At 40.5% G+C, this 12517-nt stretch overlaps 1 long non-coding RNA gene across 1 annotated transcript in view; it reads right to left on the minus strand.

Annotated features, from left to right (window-relative positions):
* LOC144761565 (uncharacterized) overlaps positions 1-12517 on the minus strand; it is a 50967-nt gene that overhangs the window by 25640 nt on the left and 12810 nt on the right. The window contains exon 2 of the long non-coding RNA XR_013595789.1: positions 10110-10280. This is a non-coding gene — a long non-coding RNA (uncharacterized LOC144761565). The remainder of the gene's footprint in view (positions 1-10109; positions 10281-12517) is intronic.

Genomic DNA, 12517 nt, shown 5'->3' on the forward strand with positions numbered 1-12517 from the left:
GGGAAAGCGTTGGATAGCGTAGGGGTAAAAATTACTATTCCCACTCCAGAGAGTGCAACAGTAGGGAAAGCGTTGGATAGCGTAGGGGTAAAAATTACTATTCCCACTCCAGAGTGTGCAACAGTAGGGAAAGCGTTGGATAGCGTAGGAGTAAAAATTACTATTCCCACTCCAGAGAGTGCAACAGTAGGGAAAGAGTTGGATAGCGTAGGGGTAAAAATTACTATTCCCACTCCAGAGAGTGCAACAGTATGGAAAGCGTTGGATAGCGTAGGGGTAAAAATTACTATTCCCACTCCAGAGAGTGCAACAGTAGGGGAAACGTTGGATAGCGTAGGGGTAAAAATTACTATTCCCACTCCAGAGATTGCAACAGTAGGGAAAGCGTAGGATAGCGTAGGGGTACAAATTACTATTCCAACTCCAGAGAGTGCAACAGTAGGGAAAGAGTTGCATAGCGTAGGGGTTAAAATTACTATTCCAACTTCAGAGAGTGCAACAGTAGGGAAAGCGTTGGATAGCGTAGGGGTTAAAATTGCTATTCCAACTCCAGAGAGTGCAACAGTAGGGAAAGAGTTGGATAGCGTAGGGGTTAAAATTACTTTTCCAACTTCAGAGAGTGCAACAGTAGGGAAAGAGTTGGATAGCGTAGGGGTTAAAATTACTATTCCAACTCCAGAGAGTACAACAGTAGGAAAAGTGTTGGATAGTGTAGGGGTAAAAATTACTATTCCAACTCCAGTGAGTGCAATAGTAGGGAAAGTAAATACTTCATATATAAATATAAATAAAATAAATAGTAATAGCAATTACAAATTAAAATATTTTACAATTGTATAAAATATATTAAATAATTATTTATAAATACAAATTTAAATTATTTAATTATAAAAATTACCTACTAATACTAATTAATTACCTACTAACAAAAAATTATTTTACAATTTAAAAATTAATCAATTAATTTTAATTACCAATTATATTTTAATTAATTACCTATTAATAATTAATTAACAATTAATTCAAAATAAATAATAAATTAAATGACATATTTAATTAATTATAATTAAATTACTTCCCACCCTATTCCCCTTTAAACCCACAGCCCGCTACAGAAAATAATTAAAAATAATTAACATATTTATCACTTAATCAATTATAATTAATTACCAATTATATTTTAGTTATTACCAAATAATAATTAATTAACAATTAATTCTAAATAAATATCAATAAATAAACATATTTAATTAATTATAATTAAATTACTTCCCACCCTATTCCCCTATAAACCCACAACCCGCTACAGAAAATAATTAAAAATAGTTAACATATCAATTAATCAATTATAATTAATTACCAATTATATTTTAATTAATTACCAATTGACAAATAATTCTAAATAAATATCAATAAATAAATTAACAAATTTAATTAATTATAATTAAATTACTTCCCAACCTATTCCCCTATAAACCCACAACCCGCTACAGAAAATAAATTACTAAAATTAAAATATTTATCAAATTATAATTAATTACCAATTATATTTTAATTAATTAACAATTAATAATTAAGTAACAATTAATTCTAAATAAATATCAATACATAAATTAACATATTTAAATAATTATAATTAAATTACTTCCCACCCTATTCCCCTATAAACCCACAACCCGCTAGAGAATTATATTACACAAAAAATAAAAAATAATAGTAACTTACCTTAAATTCGATATTTTTGTTGTCTATATTATGTCTAGTCGATATTATGTCCATTCTATATTTTTGATTCGATATTATGTCCATTCTATATTTTTGATTCGATATTATGTCCATTCTATTCGATATTAATTTTTTCTAGTCGATATTTTTGTTGTCTATATTATGTCTAGTCGATATTATGTCCATTCTATATTTTTTACTCGATATTGTGTCTAGTCGATATTAAAAACTCGATATTTTGACTCTATACCAGCGCAAATCGCTGCGATGAGTTACTCTGCCCCAGGAAGGCGAACCATGGGTGGAGTATGAGTGTTTGGATTTTGGCGCATTCCCAGATTCACCATTACTGGTAGAGCTAGGAATGTGTAAAAATGCGACACCACCCCAGGCGAGGCGTAACAAGGAGAAATATCTTTATTTCTCTTCGCTTTCCCTCGCTTTTCCTCTTTCCATGCATTCTTCAGCACACATAGAAAGAGGAAAATACCTCAGAAGATTGTTTTTGTGCAGGAAGGTGGCCCTTTCTGCAAAAAAAGTTATCCTGCTTACAACGCATGCACCCTTGAACAAGGGTGCAAGGGTGCCTGCCTTGGAGCTAGGTAGCACATTGTGTGCCAGCACAAGGAAAAGACAGGAATGAGCCATATAATGTTAAATAAGGCACAATACTGCCCTTTCCCTATCAAGCAGAATGACCCACCAAGGTGCGTTGCTGCGCTGCACGATTTTTTGATAAATGTGCCCTTAAATGATTTGCCTAGCATCATATGATGTTGAGTCGATGCGGATACTCGAACAAGGCTCCCCATTAGGCAACAGGCCCAGGCCTAATTCCAGCAGTCTGGCACATCCCTTTTGCTTGATGTTGCACGGATAAGGTGCGCTGTCATCCCAACTCATGAGCTTAAAGTGTAGGGAGGCAGCATTAAAATCCTATCCATATAATCATATTTACCTCATTGGGCCTCACCGGCAGTCTTCTTATTGCCTGTTCAACACAGATGTTATGCAGCTTTCATCCCCCGGCTTCTCTTTCTCCCTCCTCCCTTGGGCAGCACCCACCACAACTGCCACAACTGCCACAAACCCACCTACTTCATGCCAGTAAAGCCTTCACTAAGTCTTGCAGCTCTCCAGACCACAGTCCTGCTTATGTCTGTCTGTAATGATCAGAACGACCTTATGACACAATCTGTGGAAGCCTGCTCTTTGTTGAATGGATCCACTCAATACAATAGCACCACTCTAAATTACATCAAGGGATGAGAAACAGAAGACACAAGCTTGACAAATGGCCCAGAAAAAGTCCCCTTCTGCAACTTGTAATCTTCAATATATTACTGACCTTATAATCTTGAATTTCCACATACACTTCGAATTTAAAGAAGGAACGTCAAGCTTTTTATTCTGTTTGGCCATGTAATCAATCAAAAGTTTATTGTGATTTGAAACGATAAAACAGGATATATTAAGAAACAGTGGTAAGGCAGTCATAATCAATTCGTGAATAATGCACCGTAAAATCTTGTGCAAAAGCAAACAACATACTAAATAGCCTAAAACGAATTACAATAAAATAATGGAAGGGTTATTGGCATCAAGTTATGGTGTAATTGGATTAAGAAAGTTTTATGTTCTATTTACTAGCTCAATAAGAAGCTAATTGGGTCGAATGTTCCACAGGATTAGTTTACAGGCCAGTTTTGTGAATTGGCCTTTGTTGGTCTCAGTTACTTTCTAGTGCACAGTGTGCTTTTGCATCATTAGCTAACATAAGATAATAAAGGTCAGACAACGCAGTTTGAAACCCAGGTTCCTTAAAAGGATTCTTATGTTTTCCAGGTTTCAGTGTCCAATGACCAAAATTGTAAAAAATGTTTTTTTTTATCTGGATGTGCACTGGGATCTACTAGCCAGGCCCCAGTGCCAGTCCTTTTCCCCTTAAACTGTAACTGTTGAATTGGTACACCCAATTGGCAAGCACTTATCACTCTTTATAAGTCCCAAGTAGATGGTACCAGGGGTACCCAGGGAAAGGATAATAAGAGGATCACAGGCTGCAAAACTCTATTGTACTACCCTGAGTGACTCAAGTAAAATTATGTCTGCACGAGCAGCCTGTCCATCTCGAGAGTGACTCTGCACACACCATGTGCTGCAGAGCTACGTTGTTGCCTTAATGTAAGTGAGTCACTCTTAAGGCTGTCCTGTCCTCCCAAGCCCAGGAGATAGAGTGCATTATATTAAAAATGTGGATATATATGTACATACATAAATATCTCTACAGTAACCCTGTAAAGTAAGGTTTACTGTAAGTGACTGACGGTCCTTAGAGTAACATGGGCTGGCTACCAAGAAAACTCGAGATAGCCATCTCCATTATGGAACAACCGAATTGTGTCATGTTTGGTGTCAAATACCATGCATTTTCACCCCCAACACAATTCCCATGTTGAGAGTGAGCTGATAAGCACTGGGGTGCAACCATGCCTGGGTACACCCCCAGGATTCAAAGCTCCAGTGCCTTGGCGGGCTTCCCCAAACCGTTTGCTGCCAAGACAAGAGTCTGCCATCCTGGTGGGATGTGCTAACACTTCCCCAGAATGGAGACGAAGGCCTGGACAGGAAGGAGTTTACACCTCCACCTTCCAAGGATGGCTAGTGTTTACAGTCTAGAGACTAGTGTTTTGAGCCTCAAAGGCTTTCACTGCCCTTGATGTGTAATCACCTTGTACCTCACTCGAGGACCAAGCCCTTCTTGCCCTGAAGCTCAGACAGACAGGAAAATTAGTTATTTAGTCCCCAAAGCCTAGCCATACCTTTAGGGTGGGCTCGGAGGTCTGTACAGTCGAGGATAATTTCTGCAATTTTGGAAGACCATAAATTAGAGTATTCTGGGTAGCACAGTGACGTACGCCAATAGAATGTTGTCACTACAGGGGCTGGTTAGCCTTGGGGACCAGTAGCCTATTGGCCACTGTCCTTCATGCCATTAATGCACCCTAAATTATGATTTAAGGGTCTCCCTGGGCACCAGAACTTAAGTTCTAGCTTGGAATCAGAGAAGAGGCAACGAGAAGACGACCATCACCGACGACAGGAATTTGGACTCTGCCGCAGTGCTGAGAGGACACTTAAGTACCTTGTAGAGACCATTTACTGGAACCTTGTGTTGATGTGTGTCCATGGTGAAAGCTCATTCCTCCCAGCAAGAAGGACTCCAGTGGACACCAGAAATCTGAAGCAGACTCCCCTGACTGGTGGAACCAGTAAACTGCAACCTACAGAAGAATCAATGTGCTACGTCACATGAATTGCAACCCACTTGGCCTGTCGGGAATAAACGGAAAGAAAAGTGGTGCCCCACAAGCCAGGAGTGGTAGCTAAGCACACACCAAGCTTCGAGCAACTAGTCCACTCCTATTGACCTCCAGACACATAAGTACCCGATGAGTACATTTGCTGCAGTCAAGGTTTGAGTGGCATCTCCAGCCAGAGAACAACTTACAGCAACTGACATCAGCAATGAACCCACTTCTGTGTCCCTGCATGCTGAAGTTGGAGTCACAAAGTGTGTGGTAAAGCATCTTTGGCGTGACCAGCCCCAGTGATTGGCAGCTGCTAGCTACCGCTGTTTCCAGAGCCACTAAGCAAGGTAGAGGAAATCCCTCTGGTACACCAGGTCCTGGGACCCCAAAAGCCTCTACTCTCCAAGGGTAGGGTGTAACTCCATCTCCAAGTGTTGTTTTGCCAAGTGCAACATTTTTGAGCTCCCGTGGATCCTGTCAGAGTCAAGGACAGCCAAGTAACCCCTGCACCCAGACTCCCTGGGCAAGGTAACGAAGAACGGACTGTCAAGTCTTAGTCTAGGGGCCTGCAGAACCTTAACCACAAGAGGATTCATTAGAACTAGCACTGCAACTATTGTTTTGCTAAGTGTTTTTCCCCCCATTGACTTCAGTGGTGAACATTTAACAACTTTCATTATATTTATGGTTTAATCATTTGAAAATCTATAACTCCGGTATATGCGACATACAAAGTTAATTTTTGTGCCTATATTTATATAAATATACATTCTATTTTTTTAAATTGGTGTCAAGGTTTCTTTCGAGTCATGTCACTTACTTAGGGGCAGATTAGGATCATGGTGAATCCGCATCCCCCGGGCCGGCGGAAGCCACCGCCGGCCCGGAGGATGCGGATTCACCGCTGCGGAGGCTCCAAAGACCCACCGCCAGATTAGGATGGCTGGTGGGTCAGGAAGACCGCCCGCCGCTTTTCCACCACGGTTGCATTCCGACCGTGGCGGAAAAGCTCTGATATGGTGGCGCTGTCTATCAGACACCGCCAGCCATATTAGGATGGGGCAGAGGACATGCTTTTCCGCGGCGGCTTGTCCGCCGTGGAAAAGCATGTGGTCTTTCGTTTTTGGGGGCTCGTTGCGAGCCCCAGGGTGTTGGGGGAGCACATGGGGGGTACCTATGGTACCCCACTGCATATGCATGCACAAAGCGGCAGGCACCGCGCGGTGCCTGCCGCTTTGTGCATGCATATGCGAAGCATGCACTTTTAACCTTGCGGCGGGCGCTGCTTCAAGCAGCACCCGCCGCAATGTTAAACATAGGGTATGTGACCGCCAGGGTGGCGGTCACATCCTAATCTGCATGGAGGGAACGCCGCAGCCCCTGCGGACGTTCCCTCCACCTCGGGGGCAGCGGACGGATGCAAGTCCGTCCGCCTTCCTAGTAGGCCCTTAGTGTCAAAACTGGTACTGTAAAATGTTTAACACATGTTTCTCTGAGTCCTCCTGACTGCTCTGTGCCACACTAACAGGACTGAGCTAAGGCTGCTAAGGGTGAATCAGAGGTCCATCTTTGTGCATTGTATTATTATGACATGAAAAGGCCTCCCTGCCATATCATATAATACTTCCACCTTGCAAGACTTCCAAATAGTCTAAGCAGTGACAATCACTTTGGTAGCATTCCAACCCATTATTTTTCTCCCAATGTGCTGCTCTGGACAGAGGGCCTGATTGAGGTTTTGGCAGACAGACGGCAGACGGGGTGGTGGAGGACTTTAAGGGAACTTCTCTGCCTATATTCTGCCTGCCCCACAAACATCTGTATACATTGGCAGGAACCATGGGCGTGACGGTTCATGTCAATGTACGAAAAGTTATAAGGAGGGCTCCGGCAAACATTATGACCAGCTGTCTAACTTTTCCAAGGTTTTTTATTTGTCAAAAACATGCTCCTAAAGGTGGAGTTGGCTTTTAATAAATATAAAACTAATAACTCCCACAAAATGGGAGTTTTCCCCATGGTATCAGTATCATTATTCTTCTTCTTTCTTTTCTTTTTTACTACCCTCCACTGCCAGGATATACCTGCAAGTGAGGGACAGTAAAAATAAATAATAAAAATAAATAATAAATCCAGTCATAAAAGGAAGGATGGTCAGATGATTTACCTCTGACTGCTCCTACTCAGACAGAGGAAGTTTTATACCAACAGAGTACATTTTACTCTGTTCGCATAGATTTTGCTGTCTGCCCCAACCTGACTCAAAATCGGGTGGGTGGACCTTTAGTTTGTCAGACAGGCTACACCAATGGACTTGTGACAGGGTACTCTGTCCGCCAAATTTCAAATGAGCCGCAGAGGTCCACCTAAATCAAATCAGTACTGACTTCACTCTTCATGGGAACTGTCCATCCCAAACCTTGTTCATCTCACCCATTCACCCTGTGGGCACTGCTTTATTAGTCAGAAAATTTTAGATTTACCTGCCCCCATATTGATTTATAGCTTGTAGAATCCAGATTTTCCCCTACTGTGCCTCATGGTGAAGGAGGAGGGTGCATATATGATCACAATCCATTACTTGGTTTTATGTAAATTTGCTTCAGAGACGAGGCTTGGTTGCTACCCTCCAGTGCCAAAAACAATACCTAGAATAGCCCAATTCAGGCATTCAAACATATGGACTAAATACTCCTAGCAGTAAGATATACTTTCCTAACTTAAGTGCTCCCCTTCCCTCGTAGTGTGAAACAAGACTAGAGGTTTCCAAGTTCAACCATCATAGTCCCTTCCAAAACTTGGCAAATGTAATAAAATGCCCATGTACATCCATTCCATCCAAATATTAGTTTTCTCTTCAGAATATGCTCAAATGGCTTAGAATGAAAATATTTATGTTGATCTAAGGGCTTCATCATATCCAAGAGATAACAAGACTTTGTAGAACCAAAGGCAATGTTTAGATCATGACGTCCAATGTATGCCTTATACAAAAAGGTTCAAATACATTATTTTTGCTATCGGACCACAGTGTTTTAAAAATATATATATATTGTGAGACAAATTCAAACATGGCATATTTTATGGTAAATCATGAGCCCCTCTGCCACATTAACCTGAAAATCAATGGCTGTTTCCCTAAACCCCTCAAACATCCTTTAGTCTGAAATGTTGAATTGATTTTTAAAAGCCTACACTAGGCCATTCTGAAAAAATTGCAACAATCATGTATGTAAGAACAATTGTATTATATTAATTATCAAACGCAAATTTGGCGAAAATGTATCTATTAAATGCCTCCATAATCTTCTCAATTGCAGTTCTCAAGTTATTTTCCATTGATCTATGAATACAATGTATAAATTAATATGTATATTGCAAATCTGTACCTGGGACCACTCAAAGTTTCAACAACATATTGATCCCCTAAAACTATAGTTTGAGATTGAAAATACCATTATTTTGTCAATAATAATTCTGCAACCCTAGAAAAGACCCAAATATATCAGTCAAAACAAACAATTGGACAGCTCGGATGTGTGTCACTAGCCAATAAACATGACCAGCCATTATTTTTAAATAAAGAGGGCTTCACTCCCTTATTTAAAGTTCTATGAACCCAATAAATGGCATTCTACCAGAACATTGTGGAAAAAATATAAATTTACAAGAAGATTGTGACAAAAATGTTGACTACAAAACTATTGTGAAGGTGTGGACGTAAAGGTAATTATTGGCTTACTATACATAACTCCGCATATAAGCACTTTAATAAGATAGATAGATAGATAGATAGATAGATAGGATAGATAGTTGTTTTTCACTTGTAAGTCTGCAGTCTGATGGTTACCTTGATAAAAGTCTCTGTAATATATATTCATGCTATCCATTTACAAGTATTTTCTGCATCTAATCTAAGGTCAGAATTAGGTACATCCCAAGACTGTCTTACTTCTATTATATTAATTAAATAACTAAAATCTGAGTACCAACCTGCTACAGTGGCAAATAATAATTTCCCAACCAGAATTTACAAATGTAGCGACAATATTTTAGTCGGAATCTTAAAGTTAACATTCAAAATCGTATTAGCTTAAAACATAAGGTAGAATTCCTACTCTACTGAGCCTTGCCTTTCAAGTGATACTGAAATCTTCATAGATGCAAGCTTTATAAAATTGTGAAAAATTTCATTGTATACCATACATAGGGGTCCATTATGATTGTGGGCGGATCGCCACCGCCCATATGGCTGTGGTGATCCGGCCGCAGAAAACCTCCGCCCGCACTGAAACCTCCCCCCGACACATTACCATGGTGGGGGGAGCCCGGCGGACGGAAAGACCGTCCGACGGTTTTCCGTCCGGTCAAAGAGTCGACTGGGCGGAAAAGCTGCTAACATGGTGGCGGTGTCTGGGAGACACCGCTATCCATATTAGCATAATGGCGGGGACATGCCTTTCCGTGGCGGCAACGGCGCCATGGAAAGGCAGGTATAAATCACTTGTGGGGCCCGTTGCTGGCCCCCAGGGATTCTGGGGGTGCACATGGGAGGGTACCTATGCATGTCAATATACAACGTATATACACCGCCTGCCGCAATGCTAAACATGCGGGATGCGCCCGCCACTGTGGTGGGCGCATCCCGCATGTTTAGCATCCTAATGTCCCCCACGGGACCCCCACCCCTATGGCGGGCTGTCCCTTTTTGCATCGGGATGGCCATCCTAATGTCCCCCATAATGTTTGCACTAATATATTAATTTAATATCAAAAGATTAAGTACCCATGTAAGCATGTCACAAAAGCTGCAATAGTGGCACACAATCATTTCCCAATCCCCATTTCCAAGTAAAGTGGCAATAGTTTAGTGGGAATCTTGTAGAAAACAGTGAAAGCGATATGGGCATAGAACGTAACACTCAATTCCACCACTACTGGTCTTTGACATGAAATTAATAAGGAATTCTTCTTACATTTAGGTATTTTTCATTTAACCAAAACATGATGCTTGCAACAAAAGCTTACTAAATTTGCAGTACATTTAAAAAAAAAAAAAACTGGGTAGATTACCTTTAGTCATTGTTATAATTGACACCCAAGTTTATTGATAGGTAATTGCTCCAGAGAGCTCCATGTCCCAATTTTCACTAATTGTTAGCAAATGCATTCCATCCAGAATATCTCCTATTTGCTGCTTATTGCTTAGCTTCTTATCTCTTTCGGTTGTTTTGCTTTGTGTACCTGTAACCAAGGCAGTAAAGGTATGTGGCACACATGTTAGTTATACTTTGAATGAGTTGTAAATATTTTTAAATAGTTTTACAATACATATTTCAAATTTGATGCAAACCCGATTTGTTAAACATCTCTTTTATCAATAATAGTGTAACTTTGAGCTAAATGCAAAAAAGTAAAGAAATACTAAACATTACATAATTATCTTTACAACTTAAATTGGTCCAGTTGTTTTATGCCTGTCATCATTTTGTTTGTACAGGGATAGTGGGAGTGATTTTTTAGGAAAGGGGTATGTGTAGCTAAGATGTTTAGATTATGTGAGGTATTATCAAGAGTTCACAGGACTCTGGAAACAAATATTTTCTATTAATATACCACATTAATGTAAAATGATGTGTCTTGAACCTGGAGTCTTCTTGTCTTGATTAGCGCATGTATGGATCATACCCTGGTCCGCCGGTGCTGCATATTCCCTGTTGTCACCATTATCTTCTAATTAGGCAGGTGCCATGCACTCTGCCATGTACTTAATTTTGCATGCTTTGCTGAGTGTTTAATTTAAAAGGCATGCTATGCACTTTAATTTGTGTGCACTGTAAACAAGTCTGTTTAATGAAGAACAAGCGCCTAGTATTTTTATTAAAAAATTATCAGCCTCTATTTCCTGCTGCCCTTGATTCCTGCCCAATGTCTGGTATTTTGGTTTTATTTGTACGAAGCCTGCTAACTTGTTATAAACTGCCCTCATTTTCCTGCTGCCCTCATTTTGTGCCAGAGTGTCTGGTATTTTGTTTTTATTTGAACAACAACTGCTGACCTATAAAGGGCATCTGTTTCCGGCCAGCAACTGTCTTCTGGTTAGCAGGCAGCACTCTCTATGTGCATGCCAGGCTGTAAATATCACCTTCCAAATGTGCCCCCTGACTTAGCTCCATCAATCCATCTGAAGAGAAAGTTGTGCCTCTTGCCAGCACTGCCTGTGGGTTACCGCCTGCAACAAGAGCAACCTGGACTCTATCACTGGTAAGCTGGGGACTTGAAGCCTCTCTTGGAATTCCATATCATTAAGAAGACTTTCTACAACCTTACACCCTGGAGCCTGGTTGTTCGGCCAGCACTCCAGCACCTCCCTCATCTTGACTGTGACCATCATTCTCTCACCGCGGCTCAGTGCTACAGCTACTTTATCTCATTACACAGACTTCAAGTTAGTGCACTAGCCAGGGCCTCTCATTTTCTTTTTGTCCTTTCCTCAAGGACACCCTTAAAGTAAGAAATTAAATGAGGAAGGAAAAATAAAATGGACAGATTGTGTGAAGTAACACAATGAAAAAACAGTTAATAGGATTTTTATCATCTGCGAATAAAACTAAAAATACACGCTTACGATCTAGCTCTGGGGTCAGTGTTCAAAGGACCCCTAAGTGGACTCGGATTTCTTTCAGTAATTCATGTTTAATAATTTTGGAAGAACATGCACACAAAAAAACTCTCTAAATGAAGCTTTTTTGAAAAACAACAATTTTTTGCTGAAGTCTTATTTTGCTTTACAGAGAGTAGAAGAGCAAACTCGATTGTTGTCTCTGCAGGTGAGTTTAGGGATTATGGAGGTAAAGGGAGAGGGCAAGGAAGGCATGCTCAAGCTGATTGTAAAGCATTAATCATTAATTTAAATAAAATAGATTTAAAGATGTCTGAACCTCTACCAAACATCGAGGGACATCTAGAAAGACTCGTAAATAAGGCTTTTGAAAAGGTAATTGGATCTATTGATGAAACCATCAATAAAAAACTAGAGTTTCTAACATCCCCACGCCCTTCCACTAGTCACCAAGAAGGAGCAATAAAGGCTCCAAAAAAGCGGAGAATTGGAGGAAATAAAGGGAAAGACCCTAAGAGATCGAAATCATCCTCCCTCCCTTCACACCCTCGGGGTGGTGACATGAATGGTACCTCGGGTACCCCAATTGGGCAAACCGAAGGCCCATAGCCCCATATTAATATTGATAGTAGTGACAACTCAGAGCCAGAAATAGACCTTTCCTATTCTTCTGAGTTTAATACAGACGAGGAAGAGGCGCAAGGAAGGGGAACGGGGAGCTCACAAGGGGCATCAAGGGCCCAAGATAATAACATGGGTCTTTTGGACCCTTTGGGTAATCCCATGTTTGACCCCCTCCTAATCAAACATCCTTTGTCACCAGATTGGACTCCCTCCCAATACGTGGGAGACTCTTTCA

The sequence above is a fragment of the Lissotriton helveticus genome, chromosome 6 (assembly GCF_964261635.1).
Source record: "Lissotriton helveticus chromosome 6, aLisHel1.1, whole genome shotgun sequence".
Taxonomy (NCBI): Eukaryota; Metazoa; Chordata; class Amphibia; order Caudata; family Salamandridae; genus Lissotriton; species Lissotriton helveticus.